Source organism: Prionailurus viverrinus, chromosome D3 (assembly GCF_022837055.1).
Source record: "Prionailurus viverrinus isolate Anna chromosome D3, UM_Priviv_1.0, whole genome shotgun sequence".
In the NCBI taxonomy this organism is placed as follows: Eukaryota; Metazoa; Chordata; class Mammalia; order Carnivora; family Felidae; genus Prionailurus; species Prionailurus viverrinus.
The window spans coordinates 67879335-67887888 of NC_062572.1; positions in this window are offsets into that span (position 1 = coordinate 67879335).

The following is an 8554-nucleotide window of genomic DNA, read 5'->3' on the forward strand; positions in this document are numbered from 1 at the left end:
TTGCTGTGCTTTCTTATCTCTTTGTAGATATTCAGATTTGGACTAATTTTGTGTTTGTCATTTTGTATTCTTCTTCTTCAGTCAAATGCTCTACCCCTGAGCTATACCCGCCTCTGCTTGTATTCTTCTTACATAGTCCCTGCCCACCTCACCCTGCTTCCACCCCCCCACCCCCACCCCAAACGCAGTATAAGCTTCAGGCCCCTCTGTCCCTGTCCTGCGCCTCTATGACTCGCTCACTGTCTTTGGGCCTCTGTGTCTTTCCTCCCAGTCAGGGTTGGTCCCCTGACCTTCCACCAGCCTTTCTTCCAAGGAGTATTAGAGGTGAGCTGGTTAATCCTGCCATCATCCCTCCTGCCTGCAGAGAGGCAAAGCATCCGTTATTACATTTGATCCTTACTGCAAACCATGAGGGGAAAAAAAAACACTCTTTTAATGATGGGAATGTTGAAATTTACACGAAAATAGGTGACATAACCACAGCCTCTAGGGCAGGCTTGGTGAGGTCTGGTGGCTCTGGGCTGGGCAATGGAGGAGCCAGAAGATAAGTCTCTGCAGTCCGAATCCTTTCTCCATGCTGCCCCCATGCTTCTTGAGGATGTTTGACACTATGATTATGTGGTCATGTCCGCACCCTTCCGCCAGGCTGGAAGATGGGCAGAGCGTCCAACCCACGGGCGGGGCCGGGCTGGAACAGCCTCAGAACATGAAATGGGACCTCGGCTACCTCTCCTGGGGCCTCCTTCCTCCTGGAAGGCAGGCCTGGGGGCTGGCAGGGGCGGCATCAGAATCACTGGGGGAGTTCTCTCCCCAGTCATGTTCTGTGCACCTCTCCCAGCCTATTCTGATACCAGCTGGAGGACAGACAGGACAGGCACGTTTGGGAAACTTCCAGGCAAATCTGATACCCACCCAATTTCAGGATGGGAACGAGGCCAGAGGGGCTCGTGAAAGTAACCAGGAGCCCACGGAGGCCCAGGTCTGCTCACCGCTGTACGCGCGGAGCCAGACTTCCTGGGCTGAGTCCCTGACCCACCCTAGTCTTTTGACCCTGGCAAGTCACTTGACCCTGGAATCTGCCTGCTTCTCTGTGATACGGAAATAACTGGGGCGCATCTTACCTGAGATGTGACCATGCGGGTGATGCCCCTAGCACAGAATTGACGCATATGGCTCAGAAATGTCAGCTACCGTGGTTACTTCCTACACTGACATCAACCAAGCGGGAAGGGAGAGGTAGACAGTGTTCCCTTATCCAAGGCCCGAGCTGGTGACAGGCTTCCTTCCCTCCTCCACACGGAGGAGGCTGGAGGCCAGCCGCCAAACCCCGGGGACTCATCCTGAAATCCAGCCCAGGCCAGCAGTATCTCCTTTTGGCTCAGCAGCCCGGCAGCCCAGACCACCCTCTTTTGTCTGGGGCTGGGGAGACCGGTTTGGGGAAATAGTCTCTGGTATCCCCATTCCCAGCCCCTTCTTCAGGCAGCTGGGGGGATGGGGGGAGGGTTGTCCTGGGAAGGAGGGAGCCTGCAGACCAGCTTGCTTTTTCAGCAGGAACAGGTGGGCAGGACTAGCCAAGGACAGGGAAGGGCTGGGGCCTGGGATAGCACTGCTGTGAAGGAGGCCATTCTCCTCAGGCTCCCTGGCCTCCCCTTTCCCTCCTCTCTGGCCACCCCAATCCCCAAGGTGCTCAGGCCCTCACACTACTAGTAAACTCACTCTCATGAAGGTTTTGAGGACCGAACGCATTTCATTTCAGGGCAATGCCCTATAGTGACTTTCTTCAAACGTTCTTACAAAGTGCTCAGGCTCAGACTGGAGAGAGGCTGAGGTCTTCGCCTCCTCCTCAAGGACCCCTGTGGCCGTCAGGGCCAGGGAAGCCTGTTCAAGAAGCCCAGCCATTCAACAAGGGAGGGCTTCCTCAGCTGGAGGCTTGGTCTACAGCCTTTTCCTCCTGAAGCCAGTCAAGGCAGAGTCAGCACTAGAACTCAGTACTCTGTCCTCCAACTCCTATTAGGCTCTTGGCAAATGGGCAGTGGGGACTGGGGAAGGGCCTTCCTCGAAGCCCACACCACCAGGCAGGCTTCTGGCCTGCGGGGCCCTCCAGGATGCTTGGGCAAGGGCTGAGCGCCACAGCCTGTCTGCACCAAACCCTGGGCTCCTTCTCTGGAAGTTTTTGTTCTCTGGTCCTGGGAGCTGGGGGGATGGGAACAAAGATGAAAGTCTGACCCCAGCTCTCCTACTTCCCCAGCCCAGGGATCAGGATACACAGGGAGTGCTTTTGAGGCAGCTCCCAGAGCCCCACTGAGCTGATGAGGGAGCTGATGATGTCCCTACCCTCACTCCCTCCCTCTCTTCCAGTGGAATGCCCCCTAGGCATCTCCCCATGCTGCCCCCACTCCTGACAGAGGCCAGCACCTCTGAAATTAATCCCAGCCTAACTGGATGGGACACAGGGCCACCACAGCAGCCATCTGGTAAGTGCCGCTAAGAAGATGGCCCTGCCCAAGATTAGATCAAACAAATCCAAAGTTTGAAGGCCCTGGCTGAGCCCCTTCCGGTAATTTAAGCCATTGGACCCAAACAGTCCTGCTTGCGGTATTCTCTTGCTCTCCCCTCAGGTCTGTCTGATGGCTCCTTGCAAGCAGTCAGAAGAAACAGATTTGATGTACATATGACCAAATGGAGGAGCTTAAAACAGAGCCAAGAGAAAAGAAGTCAGAATGAGATCTGTAACACAACCCAGTTACATTAATTAAAATTACATGTGGCCCAAACAAGAACGTACATGTGTCAAAACTACGAAACCTGTTAGGAAGGGGCCCTTCAGGTTCCACCTGAACCAGGTGGAAAAAAGAAGAAAGATGAGGGAGTGGGGCCCACAGGAGATGGGAGAACAGAGAGGGGAGGAAGGGAGGCAGGGAGATAGAAGGAAAGGGAGGAAGGGAAGGATGAAGAGAGGGAGGGAGGGGGAGGGAAGGAGAGGGAAGGAGAAAAGGGAGATAAGGAGAGGGAGGCAGGGAAGGAAGGAGGCAGAAGGAGGGAGGGAGAGAGGGAAGGGGGGGAAGGAACACTCTTTACAAATCACCTCTAAATGTTTTTTTCTGGGAATAAAGTTTGGATTTACTTAACATGCATATTTTTCCATGTAAAAACATTAAGCCTGTTCCATTTTCAAAAATGGGAAATGCATTGATTTATAATTTCTTTTTTTTTTTTAATTTTTTTTTCAACGTTTATTTATTTTTGGGACAGAGAGAGACAGAGCATGAACAGGGGAGGGGCAGAGAGAGAGGGAGACACAGAATCGGAAACAGGCTCCAGGCTCTGAGCCATCAGCCCAGAGCCTGACGCGGGGCTCGAACTCCCGGACCGCGAGATCGTGACCTGGCTGAAGTCGGACGCTTAACCGACTGCGCCACCCAGGCGCCCCTTGATTTATAATTTCTTAAGGACATACTTTTCCCCCCTTTTGTCCAAAAGCCATTTTAAAGCTTGCAGAACAAAGGACAAAGGACAGGTACAATGTTGTCTTTAAAATGTAGTTTAAAACAGAAAAAGAAGCATCTCTCTGGGTAAATGGAGGGAATGGTTCATCGAGGAGCCTGTCGGGACCACTGGTATCAGTGGCATTTACAAGTCCTACTAGTGAGATTTAGACTTTGAACATGTGCAGGTACAGAATAGTGGAACCTGAACCAGGTGGAAAAAAGAAGAAACGAGAATGGAGAATTGTGTACATCTGCTCCAGAGAACTATAATGAGGGAGAGGGTTTTCGTAGCCTAAATGACTCTGATCACAGATCAGATCGAATGTGGTCAAATATATGAACCTTCACTGAGGCTTTGCATGGTTAGGTTGTAGTAGGAGTGTTAATCCAGGAGGCTCCCCGGAGGAGGTGAGTACTAGAAGCCAGAGGCTGATCTGGCTGGACTCTGGAAGCAAGGATGGCTGATTTGGACCCCTTGATCTGCAAGGAGACAATGGAGACCATCTTCCCAGGCACACTCTCTTAATTAGCCTTTCTTAGTACCTTTGAAAGGGTATGAGGCCAAGGGCTCAGTCTGAACCTGGAGCTGGGCATCATTCTTCACGCTCTGTGGGTGTCAGATCCCCTTTGGAGGCTTCTCTAGGGACAAGTGTTGAGGGCAGGCTGGGGCTTCCTGTTGAGCTGGCAAGGCCGGCACGTGTGTATGCGTGTGCACGCACACATGTGCACAGGAGGTGTCAGGGTCCAAACTCATCCAGCAAAGAGAGCCCAAGGCTGCAGTTTAGGTCACCAGAGAACATGGAGAACCAGGCCAGCAGATCCCAGGACGGGGACACAGGAGAGCAGGCTCAGGTTTGCAGAGGCCATGGTCAGCTGGGGAGGGGCCTGGGGTCTCTCACTCCAGCAGGGCCTATTAAAGGAAAAGGGCTCAGGGTCCCAAGTACCTGGAGAAGTGGCCACCCCTCCCAGGGTATGAAGGGAGATGATGGGTGTCACTTCTGGCTGGGGCTTTGGAGGAGTGGGCACACCTCCTCCAAGGTCTGCTTACACCAGGCAGCTGCAGACAACACTGCCTTAGGGCTGGGATGGCAGAGACACTGAAGGGAATGGGCCTGGGTACCTGAACCTCTACGTGAAAGAGGGCTGTCCTCTGACCAGGCTTGGGATTGTGCCTTGGCCTAAAACCTGAGACATGGATTTCTATTGTGATCAAGCCTCTCTATATCACAGCACCTTCCCTGGTAACCCTCCCCGTGTTACCAGGCTTGCGCACACACGCCTCTTTACCCCTGTTGGGTCTGTCTTCACTAACATCTCCATGGCTGCTCCACAGACACTCCAGGATGTGTGAGCCGGGCTGGGTGCGGGATCCTTGTCTTCTCCTTGGGTTGCTCACACTCCCCACTGGCCTCCACCTTCTTTGAATTCCCGCCCCCCTCCCCCGCAACGTTCACAGTCTAGTTCACACCCCATGTCTGCCTGGAGGCCCTCCCTGAGCCCCTGAGGCCAGGCCTCTGAGAGCTCTGTCCCTTCCTTTCCTGGCTGGGCAGGTGGGGAGATAGCTGGGGATGGCAGTCTCAGGTGGCACAGGGACAGCGAGTGCTAATTTTAACCAAACCCACAGGTTGTAGGCATATGTGGGAAACACGACCTCTCCTCTCGGTAATGGATTGCATTTCTCCTGGGTGTTCCTGGGCATGTGCCCCATGCGCTGTGCATTCTCTCTCTCTCTCTCTCTCTCTCTCTCTCTCACACACACACACACACACACGTTTTCAGGCCCACAAACAAGACCACAAGGCCACTTGTGCCTGAAACAGCTGAGCCGTTGAGTCCACGGTAAGAGAGAACAGAACCCACTGCCCCCCACTAGTCTAACCATCTAAGGTAAGTGAGGGGAGCTATGACAGCTGGAGAGCTTGACCAGGCAGAACTATGACTCCGTGGAAGGACCCTGGGATGGTCCAGGAAGAGGGATGAGTGGAGCGGTCAGAGCTCCACCTCCAAGTCTAGGGGTCAGAAGGTGCCGGAAAGGGCCCTGGAGTCCAGGCCATGCCCTCCTCTCCCCTACCCTTTCCTCACTTGTATCTGTTTGCCTTTCTATGTTTTTATAGTTTTGATAGCTTTCTAAAAGTCACCTTCTCTGTGAAGTCTTCCCAGATTCCATCAGGCACCGAAGTTCCTTCCATCTTTTTCTTGTTTCTATTACAACTCGCAGGACATTGTGTGGAATTCTTCTCTTTTTCTAAACTATCACTGCCCTAGGTATACGATCCCTAGTCCCCAGCGTGGTGCCTCACGCAGAGGAAGTAGATGTCACCCAATAATAATAATATGAGATATCCCTACTATTAAGAAAGAATATTTAAAAATTGAAGGAAAAAAACATTTAAAACTTTACAGAATGGACAAAAGATATGAGAAGAAAATTCATACATAAAACACAATATAAAATAGCCCTCAAATATCAAAATATGAAGAAAAATGCTAATTAAAATTACAGCTAGGGGCGCCTGGGTGGCTCGGTCAGTTAAGTGTTTGACTCTTGATCTCAGCTCAGGTTTTGATCTCAGGCTTGTGAGTTCAAGCCCCACAGTTGGGTTCTGTGCTGGGCGTGGAGCCTACTTAAAAACAAACAAAACTACCCTGAAATACCATTTCTCACTCAGCAGACTGGCAAAAATTCAATTGCTTGGCAATCCTCTCTGTTGGCATGGCTGTGGAGAAATAGGCCATCTTGCACGCTGCTGGTGGGAGTGCAAACTGGCACAATCCTTGGAGAAGACCTCGTCAAGACCTAACAAAGCCATGGACACATTTACCCTTCCACTTGGTAACCTGCTGCAGGGGCTTACCCTGAAGACGTACCTCAACAGGATGGAAATACGTAAGCACACATGGTTCATGGCAGCATAACTTGTGATTGCAAAACGTGGGAAATTGCCTACGTGTCACAGCACAAGGGGCTGGTTGAATAAACCGGGGAACATCCCCACCCTGGGGAATACTGTGCATCTATGAAATCAATGAGGATGATCTCTTTGAACTGATACGACGTGACTTTCAGGATACGCTGTTAAATGAAAAATGCAAAAAAATGCAAAAAGGAACATGTACTGTACATATTATCTTTTATATGAGAAAGAAGAGAAAATAAGAAAACACATGTATATCTGCTTATTTCCAAAAGAAGCATAGGAGAAGGGATTAGACTGGAAACTAAAGAAATTGGTTATACATGAGGGGCTCAGGGGGAAGGAGGCTGGGGAAGGTTTATAAGAGCAACACTTCTCTGAGCATACATTTTTATGTAGTTTTGACTTTTAGAATTATGTCAATATATTATATATTTAAAACTGAATATTAGGTCAGCAAGGATGAGAGTGACCCCTAAAGTTGTGTTCAGATGGAAATAAATGAATTCAACCATATTTCATAGGAGCAAAATAGCCATACTGAAAGAAAAAACGAGGAATCCATGTAATATTTTTTAAGTTTATTTATTTATTAAAAAAATTTTTTTTAAGTTTATTTAGTATTGAGAGACAGAAAGAGAGCATGAGCATGAGGAGGGGAGGGACAGAGAGAAAGGGAGACACAGAATCCAAAGCAGTCTCCAGGCTCTGAGCTGTCAGCACAGAGCCCGATGCGGGGCTCAAACTCACAAACCGTGAGATCATGACCTGGGCTGAAGTCGGACGCTCAACTGACTGAGCCACCTAGGCGCCCCTATTTATTTATTTTGAGAGAGAGAGAGAGAGAGAGAGAGTGGCAGAGATACAGAGAGAGAATCCCAAGCAGCTGCCACCTGTCAGTGCGGAGCTGAAGCAGGGCTTGAACTCACGAACCGTGAGATCATGACCTCAGTTGAAATCAAGAGTTGGACGCTTCACCCACCGAGTCACCCAGGCGCCCCTAATCTGTGTAATGTTTTAAACACAGTCGTTTGTCCTTCAATCTACAGAGAAAAAGAACCAGAAATAAGTCTTGATCTCTTCGTAAGTTTGCTTTTTGTAGTGGTGTAAAGAATATTATCGAGCCAACTGATCAAACTGGAATATAGATTTTGGTTTAAAAAAAGAATTGTATCATTGTTACAAAAGTAAGTCATATTTATAATGTAGCAACCCCCCCCCCCCCAATTTGATAGCAATGACATATTTAAATAATATCTGGAGGGGCGCCTGGGTGGCTCAGTCGGTTAAGCGTCTGACTTCGGCTCAGGTCATGATCTCACAGTTCGTGAGTTCGAGCCCTGCGTCAGGTTCTGTGCTGACAGCTCAGAGCCTGGAGCCTGTTTCAGATTCTGTGTCTCCCTCTCTCTGACCCTCCCCTGCTCATGCTGCGTCTCTCTCTGTCTCAAAAATAAATAAACATTAAAAATAATTAAAAAAAAATATCTGGAGATGGGACTTGGAAACTAACAGGCTTAGACATAGACCAGAAGGTTGCACAGGAAGCTGAGACCCTGGCAGTTGGCAGTGGGCTGTAGACATGACACAGAAGAAGCTGAAGCTTGCCTGGCCAGTATCCACTCCACCCTTCTTCCCTAGTAACCAAACCCTGAGCAGAGGGCCTCGTTGCAAAGGCTCCATTTCCCAGCCTCCTTTGCAGTGGACTGTGGCCAAGGAGCCTCCCCCTATCAGTGAGATGCAGCAGAGGTGGTATGCAGGACTTTCTAGAAGACTCCTCAGAGGAAAACGACTCTTGTGGGAGGTGTGCCTTTATTGCTCCTTCCACCTTCCTTCCTTCTGCTTCCTGGTATATGTCTTGGTCCATGGGACAACCTTGGGCGTGGACTCTGCACTCTGAGGATGGCAGAGCGAAAAAGGTGGAAGGAGCCTGTGTTCCTGATGCCTCTGTGGAGTTAGCATACCCGCCGTGGATTGCTCACCTTTAGACTTTGCCCAGATAGAGTATACCCTAGGGTGTTTGAGCCACTCTTCCTGTGGGGACCTGGGGGTCATTTACACGCAGCTAAAGGCAATCTGCAAACTGATGAAGAAGACTTGGGCATTCAGCAGAGGGGTGGAGAGCGGTGGCTGGAGGAGAGCCTGGAGAAGGCC